This window comes from Podarcis melisellensis (genome assembly GCF_964234715.1).
Source record: "Podarcis melisellensis genome assembly, chromosome: 10".
Lineage (NCBI taxonomy): Eukaryota > Metazoa > Chordata > Lepidosauria > Squamata > Lacertidae > Podarcis > Podarcis melisellensis.
Window position 1 is genome coordinate 39,235,778 of NC_138542.1, and position 20,615 is coordinate 39,256,392.

A 20,615-nucleotide genomic window follows, 5' to 3' on the forward strand; every position below is an offset into this window, starting at 1 on the left:
TATCCCATCCAGACACTGACCAGACCCAGGCCTGCTTATGTTTAGTAAAGTAGCAGCCACAGGTGCTTTCAGAACATACCCTAATTTCAAATAGGTCCAAGAGAAGCAACTTTGGTAATTGCTGAGGAGATACCCTTTCTGAAACCTTCACTAAGCAAAGCTGAAACTATTCTTCTGGCTTCAGGTACACTGCAGCTGCTTTAAATAGGACAAGAGTAACAAAGGTAGATGCCAGGCCACCTGTTTTTCCATTTCCCTTCCTACTTTGCCACCCAAGATTAAAAAACACACACTGAACACCTGTCTTCTGATTTTCCTGAGCCCCAGTGAAGGGAACACATGGACCTTTAACTTGATATCAGTGCAGCAGAGTTAAATATTGCTGGCTGCCAATCTGTTGTTTCTATTGTTCTCCTCCGTCAGGGCTGGTGGGGAAACCAATGCAATCCCAACAGTTCCTGTGATAATTTTTCTGGCACCATTGCCAAGTCATTTTGGAAGGCTCCAGGTTGACATTGCAATTTCCGCTGGCAAACCTTCCCTTCCAGTTTCTCCATTTGCTCGCTGCAGGTTACACGACTGGCTTTCTGCTTGCTGTACGTTGTCAGAACAATTTCACAACCCCTTTCCTTCAATTACCAAGTGTGGCTACGGCACAGATGTCACCAGCTGCCACACAGACCGAATATCGCCCACGCACGCTTGCAAGTTCTTCCTGTGCAGAAAGAATTTGTCTTCAGGTCTGAAAGATTGGGGGGGGCAAGAACCAATTGATCTTGGTTTCCTGTGTAACCAAGGTACGTGTGATTGGCCTCTCAATGTAACATTAACAATAGACATAACAGTGCCTCTTACACGTAACATGAAATAAAAAATGAGCAGCAATAGGTAATAGTTCTTAGTTATCAAGAGCTATGATTAAAGGTTTAATGGATCATTAAGGATGTCAGCCTAGCCCCCTTTAGGGAAGAGGTCCTACTATATGTCTGTTAAAGATGGGGAACTTGAATCTTAAGGAAGTGCTCCAGCAGTAAGTGAGCTGAGGGAGGCATTCATTTACTTCCTTTTCAAAGTGGCCCTTCTTCAGCTCTTGAAGTGGTCTACAAAAGCCTCTGATCCACTTTCATGCAAGCTGGGAAAGCTCAGAAGAGGAATGACATTTGCATGTGGCTTTCAAGTACACCAAAATACATTCCAATCAAGTTCCACTACCCTGGGGAGAAAAAAAAGATCTCAGAAGATGTGAACCAGTGGGATAACAATGATGACATATGGAAAGATTTTGAGATGCAAAAATAAAATAAAATAATGCCTGAAGCTACACAAATACCATAATTGAAGCCTGCAGTACTTGGGTGCTGTAGAGGAAGGCTCATCATCCTCGGTGATGGCCGAACACCAGTAAAGCAGTTACACCCAAAGTTGGAACAGATGTAATGAGAACTGTGGATTCTAAAGTGGACTCCATGTTTCAATCTAGTTCATGATCAATCAGGGTCTGATCATGCAAATCAGCTCTGGAAGCCAATTGCCATGAGTTTCCTCCTCCACACCTCTGGGTAATGTGATGAGGGGATAACACGTTTGGGACTGTTTGGGCAACTGGATGGGTTTTCTCTCATATAAATGGTAAGCTGCATTACAGGGAGTCTTCCCATTCATGATTTTCGTTCTGCAGCTGGTCAGGTCCATTTGTTAGTGCTGACCTCCCAATGCCACATGAGTCTTATGCAAAGAATGTTGCTAGGCCCGTTTCTTTGTCCTGGTGACGTGTAGCATGGAAGCATGTTAGCTATCTCCAACATGGAAATTCTGTCCTCGGTTACACCTGTTCAGCACTTCACACGGCCTTCAGAGGGGTTTCCTGGATTTAAAGAAGAGAGGAATTTAGCCGTGTAACTCTAGGCTATGTGCACCACAGAGAAGCCCCATCAGTTCTTGTCAGTGCTATTTTTGCAGCTATCCTCATCTGAGGTATTCAGTCAGCAGGGGACAAGGTCATTACAGTTTGGCAGCAGCACAGTGGGGAACACGCAGTTGTGAGAGGGCAGAGTGTGGAACGAAGACCTGGGAGATGAGGGTTCAAATCCCCACTCAGCCATGATGCCCATTGGGTGACCTCAGGCCAGTCACTGCCTCTCAGCCTAACCTACCTTGCCAAATTATTGTGAGAATACAACACGGAGAGGGAGAACATTAAGCTGCTTGCAGAAAAGGTGAGATATAAATGTAATAATTAAAAAAAAACACCTATGTATCACCTTCATATCCTGCTCTATCTACAAAAAGTTCAGGACATACAGCATCGTTCCCCACCACTTTGGGCCACTTTGGCCATTTTGTTATCTCGGGGACAATCTGAGCAATGGTTAGCCTCATTTTATTTTTGTAAGAAATCTTTTTGTCTTGTTTCAGTACGACTTCCTCTCTTGCAAGATCCCTCCCATGCTGTTGCTTTGTTGCCAGACTCTTTAAATCACCAAGTTACATCTCTTTTGCTGACTTGTAGCCAAATCAAACAAGGGAGAAGCGTGCTCTGTTTCTTCAACTCAGGTCATAAATTGCTACATAGGGAAACTGCCTGTTTATTTTCTCTCTTTCACTTCCTCTGTTCCAGTCCTAGGCCTACACCATAACTGCAATTAGCTCTATTGCATAAGCCATGGTTGGTGAAGGAGAAGGAGGAGAAGAATTAACTCTTTGGGGAATTATGTAAAATACTGGTTCTAAAACAGATATGCAGACAGAAAACTAGAAAAATAAACCAGGTGATGTGCTGCCATTAATACAGTGATGACGAATGTGTGCCCCTGCAGATGTTGTTGGACCCCAACATCCACCAGCTCCAGCCAGCCTGGCCAATGGTCAGGGATGATGGGAGTTGTAGTCCAGCAACACCTGGAGTGCTGCGGGTTCTCCTTCCATGCATTAATGCAAAACTTTCTATCCTATTCAGCTAAGATGAATCCAAAGGAGAGTCTTACTTATAGAGTGAGGGAGAGTTCTCCTGTGCACTTAATAGTAATTAAAAAGATATACTATACATTTAAATTCCTCCTAACGGTTGAAAATAAAAGTTTAAACTCAAACTAGAAAGTGACCATTTGGCTACAGCAAAACTTTGCATTTTGGAGCGAATTCCTCTGTTCTGTTTCCCCTCCATCTTGTTTTCAGTCCCACAGGACAGCATCCAGTGTTCTGGCTGTGTTTGCAGATAGTTCATTCACAAACTCCTTCCAGGAGCAGAACTCTCCTTTAGGGTGCTTGGCCATGTGTCCTTCTTTGGAGATAGAGAAGGAAGATCAGGGGCCTTGAAGCCACCCATTAACAGTTAGCACCTGGGCAGCAGACGGATGCAGCTGCCCAGGTCTTCAGGTCTCCCCCACTATGGTGTACTACATTTCTATTTAAACTATTGTGATTTATTTGTTTTCTAAACTCAGTTCTATACACAAATTAGCATGTGCAAATGTTATGCAAATCTGTGGCCTTTATTTTTAGTGATACATTTCCTCTTTTTTGATGATGTGTAAGTGATCACCTACTTTTCTTTGTTTCGCTGGTGGAAAACATAGGAAAGCATCCCCCCTGCCTATTGACGCACGTAAAGTTGTGGTGCAAAAGTAAGGACAGGCCAACTTCTTTACATAAGTTTTTAAAAGCTGCCTTATACCTAGTCAGACTACTGGTCCAGCTAGCCCAGTACAGTTGTACCTTGGAGGTCAAACAGAATCCATTCCGGAAATCAGTTCGACATCCAAAATGTTCAGAAACCAAAGCACGGCTTCTGATTGGCTGCAAGAAGCTCCTGCAGCCAATTGAAAGCCCTGTTGGACATTCAGATTCCAAAGAACATTCGCAAACCAGAACACTCACTTCCAGGTTTGCGGCATTCGGGAGCCAAAACGTCTGAGTACCAAGGCGTCTGGGATCCAAGGTATGACTGTATTGTCTACACTTGACTGGCAGAGATTATCTCCAAATCCTCCCTGGAGATGCTGGAAATTGAACTTGGAACCCTCTGCATGCAAAGCAGATTCTCCGCCCCTGACCTACGGCTCTTCCATTTTCAAAACCACGCAGGACCTCACCCACACCTCTCTTGGCTCTCTGGTACTTCTCGCATACACAACTGTGCAAAGCTCTTTTTAAATAAAAGTGGCCTAGTTTGTCAAAACCCTTCCTTGCCACATCCTCTCTCATTTGGCATATTGGCAGATTGCCGTTGCCAGGCAATAATGGCCATCCTAATCAATGTTAAGCCCGAAGCCCTTCTGATGGCTGCGTCGCTTGGTGGTTTATTTTTAGATCCTTCTAAAAAACAGCAGGGAAGTTTATGGTTCTATATAGACCAAGCAGCATGCTTGCCTGGGCTGTTGCATATTTAATGTCTGAGCAAACAAAGATTATTCAAGTTTCTTGGGGAGTTTAAAATATTTATGTGACTATGGAAGTCTTTAGGTCAGAATCACTACCACTAAAAGTAAATGTATTGCAGGCATTGGTGTTTACGGTTCTTTCACTATGGGCTGCTGCATTACTCATCCTGCTCAATTATTTAGCTCCAGATAATTTAGAGAATTGGAAGTCCTCACTAAAAGCACATTTTTTAACATAGGGCATAAGCACAGACGATGTCCTACACCATGCCCTCTGTTTCTCCGATGAAAATAGGGACGTCTTAAGGAAAAGCGGGACATTCCAGGATCAAAACAGAAACTGGGACGGCATCTGTAAATCCAGGACTGTCCCTGGAAAATAGGGACACTTGGAGGGTCTGCTACACAGACATACACACTGGTTATTGTGTATATAGGGAGAACTTCCAGAGATACCTCCTGGAATCTACAACCTTGCCTTTAAGCAACAGCAGTTCACTTTCTAAGTACAGTGGTACCTCAGGTTACATACACTTCAGGTTACATATGCTTCAGGTTACAGACTCCACTAACCGAGAAATATTACCTCGGGTTAAGAACTCTGCCTTAGGATGAGAACAGAAATCATGCAGCCACGGTGCAGCGGCTGCGGAAGGCCCCATTAGCTAAAGTGGTGCTTCAGGTTAAGAACAGTTTCAGGTTAAGAACAGACCTCCAAAATGAATTAAGTTCTTCACCTGAGGTACCACTGTAGAAGGCACAGGGAAGATGAGCAGAGCTTGCCTGAGACATTTTCAATTTTGAGTGTCTGGATCTCCACAGATTCTATTGGGAATCTTAGGGTCTGACTGAGATGAAAACTTGTCTAGTGAGCGACCATCTCCATGAGAACTCAGGCCTCAAAGTTCTCTTCAAGTGGAGAAGGGAATTGAGTTCTGCAATACCAATTACTCTGACTGGCGGGAGACAAAATAAGGCATCTGCATTACACCTGGCTAAAAGATCAGGAGTTTGGATTTCTGTCTTCAGTTGGTCAAGAGGGCAGACAATGCCTTCTGCTTACTGAATATTACGTTCTGGCTTCAGCCACTGACATCAGCAACTATCAGCTGGGGAACACACATTACACACCCTCCAAAATTTCTCTGATGAAAATAGAGACATCCCATTCCATAATGAACATTTTACTATTTATACCCCACACATCTTACTGGGTTGCCCCAGCCACTCTGGGTGGCTTCCAACATATATAAAAACATCATAAAACATTAAACATTTTTTTAAAACTTCCCTATACAGGATTGCCTTCAGACAGCACAGGAGTTGTATAATTACATACCCTCCAACATTTTTCAAATGAAAATAGGGACGTCCTAAGGAAAAGTGGGACATTCCAGGATCAAATCACAAAGTGGGATGGCTTTTCTAAATCAGGGACATCCCTGGAAAATAGGGACACTTGGAGGATCTGACATTATCTGGGGGAAAGGCCCATAGCTCAGAGGTCGAACATATTATCCCTGCTGCATTGCCTCCGTATTCCTTCTGTAATTCACTTAATTCCTCCCCCCCCTTAAAATAAACACCCCAATGTTCCTTATAATGCAGACTCTACATCTTCTACTGCTTTGTAATTCAGTGCTCTAAATCCCCTGGGACTCCATTCATGCACAATAAATATTCTGCAAAATTCAGATGCCATATACTTAAAGTCATCTTTTCTTGAGAGCTGAAAGACAATTCTTTAAAAGTAAGCTTGGACAAAAATGCTGTGACCCGGCAGAGACAAATTCATTTATTCTGGCCTGAGCTTCGGCAGACTGAGCTGCGGAGACGTGGTTAGCCTTGCATCCTTAGTTCTTTGCTTCATGGGCACCACGTAGGAATTGGAAACATCTCTACTCCCAGAGATAACCCTGCCATGGATAATGCCTCTCTCTGACTGTCCTTACCTCCTTGGATATGCAATATTTATGGCTAAGCTTTATAATTCAATGTCAAGGCAATATCCATGCTGGGTAGAGCTCTGCTAACTTCTGTGGGGTGATTCATTCACTTGGTGAGTCAGCCGTGCATAACATTAATTGCCAAGTAATAATGTGTTCTGCTTTAACACTCCATGAAAATTTACTTCCTTGGTACCCTTCACTTTTCTTTTCTTTTTTGCCAACCAACACACCATGCTACATAGTTTCTGTTCCTGTTTTCCCCCCACTTAAGCTTATAGAAACAGAAAATATGAAGAGCAAATGAATACATTGTGCATCTATTGTAACTATCCATTGTCACACAACCAGGTTGCTTGAATATAAAAAGAGGTCTGGCTCGCAATTGCAGGGTACAGAACATGGTTTATCTGTATGGAATTACCAGGTGCAATAGCGCCATTGATTTCAATGGGAACTGCCTGCCACGAAATCTGAACTTAGTGCACTGTATTCCACTGAAAAGCATGGCATTTGGGGGACATGAAGGTTCTTTGTTGTTGTGACAACCCATTCACACATGGAAATCTTCAAGTAATGAACAGGCATGTGTGAACCAGTTCATATATTTCAGGTACACACGCTATCACAGATATGCAATCATAACATGCACAGAAATATGCATGAATAGAAACCTGATGAACTATGGTGGCATTCTCTTACCTGTTCTTGGGTGTGTGTGTTTTGTTAAACTTTGCTAAACTTTGTCCCTCTCCCTGCAAGCTTTTGCCCACCAGTGTCTTTCTCCAATCTCATGCAAATACTAATTGCATAGTTTGCCATTTCTAATCCCAAATTATGAAGAAACAAGCACTATCAGCTTTCTGATGTTGCACAGTTATTATTATTTTCTTTAAAAAATAATAATTCAATTTTCAATAATTTACAAATGCAGATCTTACAATCACATATTTCCAATACAAATACAAATCAGACTTCCCTCCCCCTTTTGCAGTTTCTTCTTATTTAAATTTTTAACACTGCATTTTTCACTTTACTCCATTTTTTAGTTATTCTACAATTAAGCTTTATCTGCAAACATCTTTAATTTATAAGATTTCTATCACACTGTTATTCCTTTTATGTCTGCATTGTCTCTTATTCTTTTGCTGAACAGTTATTCTTATTTGGGCGATTCAATTTTTGAAACCTGGAGGTTTACATGCCAAATTCTCAAACTCCTGGTGTTGGAAGCAAAGAATTTACTTGCTGCTGTTTAATTTAGACACGTAAGGGAGAATAATGAAATAGGAAACTCAGTGCAGTTCCCATTTTAAACCATAAATCTTAACGGTGTCGAAACTCAGGAAATTTTGACTTGTTTAAACTATGGTTAGTAAGAACAAACCAAGATCCTATGAAGAAAGCATTGTTTCTGAGAGTGATTCCCCCACCCCATTCCTGCTTCCTTTTTAACTTCATGTTTCTATCTGTAGGGAATACGATCCTGCCTTTTCCAAGCTTTCTCAATTTTATGTTTGGCGTTCTTTCTCCCATAACACAGGAAACGGAGCTAAAGTTTCACGTTGTTAGCCAAAGCCAGAGTCCTCACCAGCTTCTTTTTTCTGGCATGAATGAAGACGTATACCATCACAACTAGGAAATGCAAAACACCTCTGACTTCGTTCCTTTCTGGGGATGTGAACCTGATCCTAGGAAAGCACACGGAGATTTGGTCGCTAACCTTGATGTGGAGCAGATAAAAGTCCAGAGAGAGCCAGGTTGCTTCTCACAAAGTGCAGCATGCTGAAATTCCAGACATGCCTGTAACTCTATAAGCAGTCTAAACTTTTTTCAGATATGTTTTGTGGCCTTCTCTCACTGGAGAGCATGGTGCATTATCACTTTGAATTCCATTCTCTGTCTGTTTCTCATCCTTGGAACTGTGCTACAGAAAGCCCAGTTCCCACATTCTGGATGCTAGCAACATCCATTTCCCCGTGCGACAGCAATAGAACTTGCTCCTGAATCCAACAGGAAAGGAAGGAGCAGGCAGGAGCGGTTTGGCACCATCCACCAGCACTCTGTGCATTCTCGCTAAACCATGGTTAAATTTAAACTATGGTTTACTGTCATACGTGAGCTATATAGTGAAGCCCTTTACTAGTTGCCTTCCACTGGAAGGTTTATAACAGAATCCTAGAATTAAAGAATCATGTCTATCTCAAACCAAGTGCCAATCATTCTGTAGCCAAAATGGCAACATCCAACATGTGCGTTCCTGGGAACCCCAAAGTTTGTAGAACTAGATATATGAAAAAACCCTAAGGAGAGGACTCCCCAAAATAGCCCACTGGGACTTTTCAACCACTAGGGAGAAAACAAAAGCACAGTGGGGTGGAACACAGTGTCCTGGAAGGACATATTGCTAGGTAGCTTGAATCCTGAACAGAAGAACTCTGGCCTGCAACATTTCATTGTCAATCCCACTTGTACTTTTCTATTTACCAAGGCCATTGCCAAAAATTGAGCGGTAACATTTTATTTTATTTTTCTGCCACAACATTTAATCATGTTTTATCTTAGGATTTGTTATTTTCTGTCCTTTATATTGGTGTTTTAAATTGTGTACACCACTTTGATTCATTTTATTGTCAAAGCAGCCTTTGAACATTGAGATTATTTTAGCAACCAGAATAATGTGAGCCGGGAGTATAAAACCTAATCTCTCCAGATGCAGTTGGACTCCAGCTCCCATCAGTCTCAGCCAGCTTAGCCAATATCAGGGATGAGGACAGCTGTAGTCCAGCAGTATCCAAAGGGCTGCAAGTTTCCCATACCAGAATTAAGAGACCCAATGGAGGGTAAAACAATCATTTAGAAATACTTTTGTGATCTGAGCTGCCTATCTATCACCCCATGATACGGGGGTTTCCATCATGGGGTAGTGAAATGCTTAGCAATTAAGTCATAAAGGGAAAACAAGATGCAGCTTGTATGAGCAGAGGTCTGTTGATTGTGATGTCCCACCTACGGTATTTAATCTCATTTTCCCAAAATGAGTAGATGGATGAGCCTTGACTATTTCCTATAATGTTATTCTTGGGAGTCAGGTCAATCAGTAAAGTTATTTGGAGGTTTCTAAACAGAGGTTGGATGACCGTCTGTCATGGATGCTTTAGATGAGATTCCTGCATTGCAGGAGGTTAAACTAGATTGCTCTCAGGATCTCTTCCAGCTCTACAATTCTTTAATTCTGGTTGAATCAGTATTAGAATACAGAATGGACAACGTTAATGTCACTTTTTTGTTGGATGAGAAATCGGAGAATACATCATGGATGAGAATTGGGAATTCAGGAAAGGAACTCAGGAAACGAGTGTAACTATCACCGCAAAACATTTGCAAAACATTTGCAGTTAGCTAGTTAATATGTACAACGCTTACATATGTAAACGGTCTCTTGGCAATTCTTGAAGAGAAACATACAGAAGTGGAAGTGTCAGGTACTTTCAGATCAGGTACTTTTGCTGCCAGGATTTAAACATCCTGCTTACTGTATCTCATGTGAGACCTTGCTTTATGTTCTCTCAATCCACTCTGCTCGCTTCAGGTTTTCAAAAATGAATCCTGCTGACTTTCTTTCATTGTTTCCCAGGCTTGGTGGATGACTCATCCCACAAAAATAATCCCTGAGACTTTCATGGAAGCACTTTTGCTCTCCCACCAGCTTAGTAGGGGAAAACGCATAAAGCCATTATGTTTCCTGATCTAGGACAACCTATTTCCTGCCATGTGCCTAACACAGGATTAGTCTGGCTGACCACCTTTGGTCCAATGTCACAGGAAGCTGTGGAAGTTAAGGGATTCTGGCTGAAAAGGAACTTGCTGACATAAAAAGCAGCCCACCAAGGAGTCCTTGGTTTGCAGTCACCAGGTTTCCTCTTCACTCTGATGAACGGCCTGTCTCACTGAGCCATCCCAACAGCTGCACATTGCCGAGCTCTGTTTCCCTACCTGTTACTTGATTATTTCGTTGTTGTGGGGGGTGGGTTTCTTTCCTGTCATGAAACTATACCAGAAATGGGCCTCGTGTGAGGACATGGGGGGGGGAGAAGATTGTGTTTTATAAAGTCAATTCCACATATATATACACTCTAAAAAGGTAAAGGTAAAGGACCCCTGACAGTTAAGTCCAGTCACTAATGACTCTGGGGTTGTGGCGCTCATCTCGCTTTATTGGCCTAGGGAGCTGGCGTACAGCTTCCGGGTCATGTGGCCAGCAGGACTAAGCCACTTCTGGCAAAACCAGAGCAGCACACGGAAACACCATTTACCTTCCCACCGTAGCGGTACCTATTTATCTACTTGCACTTTTTGGGGTGCTTTCAAACTGCTAGGTTGGCAGGGGCTGAGACCGAGCAACAGAAGCTCTACCTGACCCCATCTTGGTCTCCTCACCCCATGCCCAAAACTCCTCCAAATGCCAATGGAGTGTCAAAAGGTGGAAATGTCACTGTACTTGAAACAGGGGAAAAAGAAAGATTAGGATCAAATAGGGCCTTTCTTTGTTTCTTAGGATGACCACTTACACATCAGCAAAGAAAGTATCCTGTCAGCATACCTTGAAAAGGCAAGTGAATTTTTACTGACAATCCTTCTGCTTTCAAGGTCAGTGACCAAGCAACTGGATAAAAGCACTATGGCTTTTAGAGAAAGGGTTGTCTTCTTACCCCTCTTAGGAGCATTCAGAATTTTAAAACAAGCACATAAAATCAGGCCAGATGACTCAGAGTTACAACTGTAAATCATGCTCCATTGAAACTGATTGCCCCCAACAAATGCCCCCCATTTGTTTTTTGTTCCTTCCGAATACCTTGAAATGCAGGAGCACGCTGGGAATATTTGGGAGGTGGGATAATGCAACCAAATGGAGCATTTTGCAGGAAGGAGAAATCACAAGAATTAGTGCTCAAATTAGTGCTTCATAGAGAGAGCCCCTGCCTTAAGCATTCAGTGTAGAATAATGGATACCTTTTCCAAGATAACTGGGGTGGTGTGTGTTTTGAAAAATGTAACACCTATTACATGCTCCAGTTCACTTTACCTCAGTGGCAATGCAAACCGATGCACATATTTTGAAGGCAGAAAATGCAAAGAAATATCAATTGACCTACTCAAAGTCGGTGGGGAAATCATAGAATTGTAGAGCAGGAAGGGATTCCAGGGGTCATCTAGTCCAACCCCCCTGCCAGTGCTAATCCAGAGTCTTAAATAAAATAAACCAATCTTTGTTTCTGAATTGGTTTCTCATGGTGAGCATGTGAACAGCAAATCCACAGGTGGAGTCCTATTATTATTGTTATTATTGTTATTATTGTTATTATTGTTATTATTGTTATTATTGTTATTATTGTTATTATTGTTATTATTGTTATTATTGTTATTATTATTATTCACATCATCATCATTATCATCATCATCACTGTTATTACTATTATTATTAAGTTTCTGGTGTGTTGAGCTACCAAACCACAAACTACATAGCACTTGTGTAGACTCTAAACCATTCATTCTCCCTTTTGTTTGAATGAATGATGGGATCACTACAGGCTGTATTGTAGTCCACCTGAAAGAAACATAGCAACTTTTCTCCAGCATAGCTTCCACGACTTTTGGTTGGGCATTAAGGTATCAAACCAGGGACATACATTACTCCCATCTGGGCATGTCTTACGCATGCTCCCCAAAACCTATTAGCTCAGTAAGGGCCAATTTATACAATCAAGCACTCAAATGGTAAATCGTTTTCTGCTGGAAGTGGGGGGCAGGTGCATACTTGAATGCTTTTCCTTCTAAAAACAACTCCCAATACACACAAACTGTTTGACCTTCCCCTTTCCCTGACATTCTACATTTCTCAGGGCAGGGATCGTTCATGCATACAATGCCATCACCTCTTCCTGCTTCTGCCTGACCTTCAGGAAAAGCTTTGCCATTAAGCTTTGCCATTAAGAATGTGTCCAACTGTCCATGTTGTTTCTCAGAGTTCATTGAATGAGGGGGGAAGCATTTTTTACATTCCAAAACCCTCAAGGGGAAGATCTAGGGGGCATGGAGAGTTGCAACAGTGAGGGAGACACAGCCAATTGCTTCACCATCAGTTGAGCAACACCATCCTATACAACCTCAAGAGCTAGCACATTTGCAAAGCTAAGCAGGGTCCGGTATGGTTTCAAATTGGATGGGAGACTGCATGCTGCATTGCAGGGGTGGACTTGATGACCCTTGGGGTCCCTTCCAACTCTAAAATTCTATATTCTATTATACATGAGAACAGCCTGCTGATTCATGTCTCTGGTCCATCTAATCCAGCATTCTGTTCTCAGAATAAAACCAGGATAGCAAGCTTTATCAACAGGTAGTCTAAAGGTGCCCTGGGTTGCTGAGTTTCATTTCATAAGTTGTTGTTGTTGTTTAGTTGTTTAGTCGTGTCTGACTCTTCGTGACCCCCTGGACCAGAGCACACCAGGCACTCCTGTCTTCCACTGCCTCGCGCAGTTTGGTCAGACTCATGTTTGTAGCTTCGAGAATGCTGTCCAACCATCTCGTCCTCTGTCGTCCCCTTCTCCTTGTGCCCTCCATCTTTCCTAACACCAGGGTCTTTTCCAGGGAGTCTTCTCTTCTCATGAGGTGGCCAAAGTATTAGAGCCTCAGCTTCACGATCAATCTGTCCTTCCAGTGAGCACTCAGGGCTGATTTCCTTCAGAAATAGGTTTGATCTTCTTGCAGTCCATGGGACTCTCAAGAGTCTCCTCCAGCACCATAATTCAAAAGCATCAACTCTTCGGCAATCAGCCTTCTTTATGGTCCAGCTCTCACTTCCATACATCACTACTGGATTTTATAAGTTACATAGGCCTGAACTTCAAGTTATAGCAGATCCTCTTTTTCATCTCCTTTAACAAGTCTACAACAACAACAACAACAACAAAAGACAAAGGGAACCCGGTTGTAAAACTAAATTGCATGGAGAAAACACTACAGATGTTTCTCTATTACACAAGCTAATCCACATTATTTCTCTTTCATGATTTTGCAGTGAATGCATTCAATCAGGAAATGCTAATCCTGTTTACCTTACGCCTTCTGGCCTGGCTATTTCCAAGTGAAGTGTCCAGGAAGAGGAGAATGCCCAAAGGAATCTGCCTGCTTTTGAAGCTGTCTCCATGATATCGCTTGCAAGAAGCAGCTGTAGAACATTTATTGGTGGCTCACAAACATGTTGCACCTCTGGCTAAACCCAAAACATTTGAAGCATTGAAGAGAGAACACTTCTCAGACAGGAAATGTTAAATATTTAATGGCGATTTATCTTTCTCCCCCCCCCCCCCAACTGCTTGGCATGGAATCTTACAACCCCAAGCTTTCTATATAATATAAAAAGTACACCTGTCATTTCCTGAGAGAACATGAAACTAAGACTTTGCGAAAACTAAACACAGCTGTGACAAATTGTCTCCATTTCCAAATGTAAAGATTTATTTATAGTGAATCAGACCACTCTTTCATGTGAAAGCACTTTGCATTTTTTTAAAATTAACTTGATCAGAGAGGAATTATTACAGAAGAGAAAACAATGAATACGACACCATAACTGTCTGCATGGACTTTGACGTAATATATTAACTTTGCCATTAATGCCAGGATCCATATTTAACGTAAGGTTGTTTTCCAGTATTTTAAAAACCTAGGACAGTTCTCTTTTTTAAAAATCCTGCCTGAACAGCATTCCATTTTCGTGAGAGTCGATTGACGACTAATGGAGGCCTTATGCCATTTTTTTAAATAATATTATTTATTTGTTTGTTTTTTTACATAAAGATTATACATCACAAGTATAACAGTTCGAAAGGAAGAAAAAAAGAGGGGGGAAAGGTTCTCTTGAACCTTCAGACCTACCTCCCTCTCTCCATGGGTTCCATTTCTAAATTTTATTCCTGCATCTTTAACTGTAATCTATCTGTTATATATATCCATAACATCCAAAGTTCATGTTACTTTGCAAGTGTCATTGTATTCCTGCCAATGATTTCAGCTGTTTATAGTGGTCTCTCAAATATGTTAAAAAGTTATTCCAGTCTTTCACAAATACATGGTCTTCCTGGTTTCTGATCTTTCCCGTCAATCTTGCCATTTCAGCATATTCCACCAGCTTGGTCTGCTGCTCTTCTCTGGTCGGCACTTTTTCTTCTTTCCAGAGCCTTACGCCATTTTATACTGGGGTACTAGGAATGGCAAATGGTAAGAGCTCTGCTGCAGTCATATTGATACGATATGATACAATACGATATGATAATCTTTATTGTCATTGTCCCATACAGAACAACAAAATTGAAAAAATCTACATCAGACGTTCAAAAGCCAACAAGCCTGCTATCCCAGTTTGGTTAGCCCCCTAAAAACTCTGATACCCCATAATTAAATACAATATACTCCCATAGAGACTACCTTACACTGTGTTTAAAACCAAAATCGCATTTGGATAAAAACTGTTTCTCAGGCGGCTAGCAGTGGCGTAGCGTGGGTTGTCAGCACCTGGGGCAAGGCAAGTAATTTGCGCCCCCTAACCTGATAGTCCCTCTCTCTCTCTCCGCACCACACCATACGCCTGGCACCCACCCCCTCCACAGTGGGCGGCGACCCGGCAGCTCGGATCGGATTCGCACAGCCAGCAGGGCAGTGAGAGAGAGTGAGTGAGCCAGGTAGGGGCAGAGAGCTGCAAGTGCGAGCGCGTGCCCCCCCCCAGATGTTGCGCCCGGTGCGGCCGGACCCCCCTGCACCCCCCACGCTACGCCACTGGTGGCTAGTCCTGGTTTTTATAACCTTGTACCTTCTTCCAGAAGGCAGAAGCTGAAAGAGATAATTTCCAGGGTGGGCACTATCCTGCACTATCTCTGCAGCTTTCTTATGACACCTGGAAGTGTAGATTTGATCCAAGGTGGGAAGAGTGCACCCAATTATTCTCTCCACAGTCTTTACAACCCTGGACAGCATTGGTTTTTTCCCTGACCGTGCAGCTCCCAAACCACACACACAGACCATAAGTCATATCTTGGTTGTGGACTTCCTTTAGGCAACTGGTTGGACACTGTGAAAACAGGGTGCTAGACTAATCTGAAACTTTTGTCTGATCTCCTTGCTTTATGTTCTTAAGATGCTACTGATATTGCACGTCCAATGTCTTATTCCACAACCAATGCCATTGGGCAAGCTATAACTCTTCCCTGTTCCCCTACACCCTTGGCACCCAAAAAGAATCCTGTGTGCTATTTGCAGGGATTAATAATGAATAAATTTGTCTAGCCAAATCTTTTTGATCTGAATCTTTGTCTGCCTTGTTTGTACGAATTGGAGGAGAGGGACAAGCAAGGGTCTTTTCACTTCTTTGTAGGAGAACACATGGCTTTCCATAATTAGATCCAATACAGTTTCAATCCTATAATTATGCCGCAATGAAACAATGCCAAGTTTGTTAAATGTTAAGCTGTTCACTGTTTTAAAATGCACTTTTTAAAACAGATGGTTTTCAGGCCTTCGGTTTTCTCTTCAAAACAGGAAAGTTGCCATTGCTTATCCAGGAGACATTCAGCTCTATTTCACTTCTTCATCCACCTCATGTTTTCCCGCCATTTTGGTGCTCACTCGGTGCCTGGCCACTGTGTGCATTTCCTTAACTTGGAAAAATTTGGGAGTAAATGGTAATGTTTGGGGTGGTATTCCAGCATACAGAGTTATTTCCTGCTGTTTTTGTGTGGGAATCCTGGTGCTACAGAATAATGTATGTGCAGAAAGGGTGCAGCAATGTTTGTTGTTGTGTCACACCATGGACACTGGTGTGAATGAAATCTAGCGCAAGATGCTGGTATATTGGTAAACAAAAAAACAAAACAAAAAAACCCAGATCCATAATATAACAGGTACCATAGTGTGAAAAGAGTGTTAGAAAATGGAACAGAAACACTAGCTTCATAATTAGAAAACGAATGCAATATCCCCCATGTCTAAATGTGCCGTGAGTTGCTTTGAGGATTCCTGTATGATCTCTCAGTCTAACCAGGCTCACACCCAAAAATTACAGAGAACTTTGAAGATTTACAAATCTATGAAGCTAAAGTAGTGCCAGCCCAAGACATTCTTCTGTCTGAGAGCCTGAGCAGAGTCATGTTTCCCACACCAAGTCAAGATACACAACATACCAAAGGTCATCCACATTATTCTGATATTTGAGACAGAAAACCCCCACAAGCATCCTCTTTCCTCCAACTGTAAAAAGGCAACGGCCACAAATGAAATAACTAGCACCTTCCTGCCCTTTCACCAGTGGCGTAGCATGGGTTGTCAGCACCCGGGGCAAGGCAAGTAATTTGCGCCACCTAACCCGTGAATTTGTGCCCCCTAACCCGTGGATTTGCGCCCCCTAACCCGTGGATTTGCACCCCCTAACCCCCAGATGTTGCGCCCGGTGTGGCCGGCCCCCCTGCACCCCCCACGCTATGCCACTGCCTTTCACGACCCCAAAAATCTGCTGCCTGTGGTTGTCATTTTATCCTACCTAGCAGTATGGTTGGCTCCTTCCATTTGTTCCACAGAGTAAATGAACTTTCCTAAGTAGGGTAGTGGTGTGTCCTACTTTACAGAGGACACTCCTCCATTTCAAGGACCATCTGCTCCAAATCCAGTATAAACATAAAGAACCATAAGAAGGGAGAGGACTTTGAGGTTGCCCATCAGTGGGTAGCAGACTGAGAAGGCATAAGGAAAAAAGGCCCAAGGGTTCTTAGCATATCTGGACTTGAGTAGAAATGGGGTCAGAAGGGAAGCATGGAAGCCAGGCAGACCCTGAGTGTGACATAAAATTTAACAAGAGTTGCCTGGCCTAATACTGTAAATCTAAGAACTGCATTGCCTACTGTACAACAGCTTTACATTGGTGGCTTGTAGAAGCCAGCCAAAACCTTGTAGATCTTGAGTCCTTGAACACTTGGTAGGAGGGAACAATTCACAGCTTAATCAGGAATCAAGACAGATAAGACAGGGGCCCACCTGTGATTTGTTTGTAAATGCCCTTCTGGGGGGGGGGGGAATAGTTCCAGTTGGTGATCATTTTTATCTGCAGTCTAGACAAGATTGGTGTCCCAGAAGAGCAGGCTGTTCAGCCCTTGCAGTATAGAAGGAAGCCCCAAATTTCAAGAAGACAAGGCACATCTTAAGAAATAGAGTTTTCCAAAAAGAAACGTTGACAGTTACTAACAGCTACATACTGAGAACAAAGCCTTGTTAACAGTCTAATGTGGTTATTATTCTTTGCTGATTGATTCAGGTCAGGGCTGGCGTCAGCACTTGGCATCTTTGGACAGCTGCCAGGGTCCCAGCGCCTTGGCAGGAACCGCTGCTGATACCTAGCCTGTTCTGCCTATTATTTATCCCTTTGGCCTAGCCAGGCAGCCGGATCCTGCCACACTTTTAATTTCGAACAATACTCCAGATGTGGCTATTATGCAATTCCTGGGAGGACACCTTTCTTTAAAAAAAAGGTTTGCCCACTGCTCAGCTGATTCCTGTGCACATGCCCCATTTCTACAAAAGTAACACATTCGAATCAACTAACTGGAAAGCAAAACAAGGCAAAAGAGAACACTTAAGTGGTATGGATGGTAACAAGTGGATTCGTCTTCAGCTTCAACTGCAAATGTCAGGTCTGAATGGAGAAAACATGGATTCCAAGAAAGATCCAACACAAATGTGGGAAAGTCCTCTAACACTTCAACAGGGTTTGAGACAGGTGCATATTTCTGCAGAAAAGTTAAATAATACAGACATGTTAATTGATCATTTCCCTATATGGACCACATTTACATTGCCTTGGGTTAAAAGACAGGAGAACAGGTATCTATGTATTTTAGTTAGTTCTCTTCTATTCCCTAAACTAGCCAGTCTGGTTTCAAAAACCATGGGGTGCAACAAACAATGAGCTTAATGTGTAATGAAAGACCAAGGAATTGGGGGTGGGGAGACACACACACTAGGGAATCTAAGTTTATCTATTCTAAAGTCAACCTCCTGGCAAATAGAAGGGGAAGAAATGGAGGCAGTGAGAGATTTTACTTTCCTGGGCTCCATGATCACTGCAGATGGTGACAGCAGTCATGAAATTAAAAGACGCCTGCTTCTTGGGAGAAAAGTGATGACAAACCTGGACAGCATCTTATAAAGCAGTAACATCACCTTGCCAACAAAGGTCCATATAGTTAAAGCTACGGTTTTCCCAGTAGTGATGTATGGAAGTGAGAGCTGGACCATAAAGAAGGCTGATCACCGAAGAATTGATGCTTTTGAATTATGGTGCTGGAGGAGACTCTTGAGAGTCCCATGGACTGCAAGAAGATCAAACCTATCCATTCTTAAGGAAATCAGCCCTGAGTGCCCACTGGAAGGACAGATCATGAAGCTGAGGCTCCAATACTTTGGCCACCTCATGAGAAGAGAAAACACCCTGGAAAAGACCCTGATGTTGGGAAAGATTGAGGGCACAAGGAGAAGGGGACGACAGAGGACGAGATGGTTGGACAGTGTTCTCGAAGCTACCAGCATGAGTTTGACCAAACTGCGTGAGGCAGTGGAAGACAGAAGTGACTGGCGTGCTCTGGTCCATAGGGTCATGAAGAGTCAGACACAACTAAACGACTAAACAACAACAAAACTCAACAAAACAGAGTTGCTAATGGCATGTCCCTTCCAGGAAATTTCATTAGAGAAAGAAATAAAAGTGAGAGATCTGTGGTGCAACAGTATTGTCCCACCATTAAATGAGTTATTTGAACATGAGATTCTCAGAACTATTTCAGAGGGCCAGATCAATTTCTTGAACACCATTAACTGGGAGTAAGTAAAGTGTTCTCTATCAGCCTTGTGTTTTGTTTTTTTTAATCTGAAGATGGTTTTCTGTAGTCTGCAGTACAGGGACAAATTGGAAGAGTGCAAAATTGGCACCACATAGCACCAGCATTTCTGTATTGTTGTGTTTCCATGGTCACAATCAGGCAGGTAGCACAGAATGGCTTTGTAAGGTGCTTTCAGTTCTAGGTCATGCTGCCTCCTGACATCACCTTCCAATATACCTGTAGCCAAATTTCTATATGATTTGCTTCATCCTGGATCACCTTGCTGACCCCATGGTCTATGCTGAAAAAGATGTGTAAGAACTCTGCAGAAATTCTTAAGAGCTTTTCTGTTTTGAGAAGAGCTACTTTTTAGAGAACATGTAACATATCTGTGGCTCAGTTCCTCTAGAAGGCATGGAAGCAGGGTCAATGAGTGTTCATCGGCTGGATTGAGACAAAAAGACACTGGTTACTTTGAGCCATGATTCCAGTGACCATAGGAGCATAGGACGTTGCCTTGTACTGAGTCAGACCATTAGTCCACCTACCTCAGTTAAGTCCACACTGACTGGCAGCAGCTCTCCAAGATTGTAGACAGGGGTCTCGCCCAGCCCTACCTGAAGACACTGAATATTGAGCCTGGGACCTTCGGCCTGTGAAGCAAATGCTGTGCTAGAAGAAGAAGAGTTTGGATCTGCTATCCCGCTTTATCACTACCTGAAGGAGTCTCAAAGCGGCTAACATTCTCCTTTCCTTTCCTCCCCCACAACAAACATTCTGTGAGGTGAGTGGGGCTAAGAGACTTCAGAGAAGTGTGACTGGCCCAAGGTCACCCAGCAGCTGCATGTGGAGGAGCGGAGACGCGAACCCGTTTCCCCAAATTATGAGACTACCGCTCTTAACCACTACACCACACTGGCTCTGAGGTGACAGGCAGAAAAAGAGATGGTGTCAAGGAGCTCCCAGTCTGACTTAGAACAGGATCCATGAGTAAGGAAGTACTTCAGACCTTCTACATCCATGATTTGGAGGGTGATGGATATGGTCATGATGTAGCTTAACACCCTTGTCCCTACTCTCCCTGCTCATGTGTCGTTTCTACACATGAGCATAATGCCCAAATCAGGCCATTGTAATTTCTCTAGTAAACAAGGAGAGGGGTCTTTGTTTTCTACCACCCGCTCAGCATCTACAGGTTTTCCTCCAAAGAGAAGAACAAGCACATGAACTTCTGCTCCATGATGACACATGCTCTTATGGAACAATCTGATTTAAAGGCTGAACCTCCTGCTGGAAAAGCCATTCCTTGGAGAGAAGATGAGTTCTTCTCTTTGGGGTCTTTGTTTTCAAGGGAGAAATATGGAATT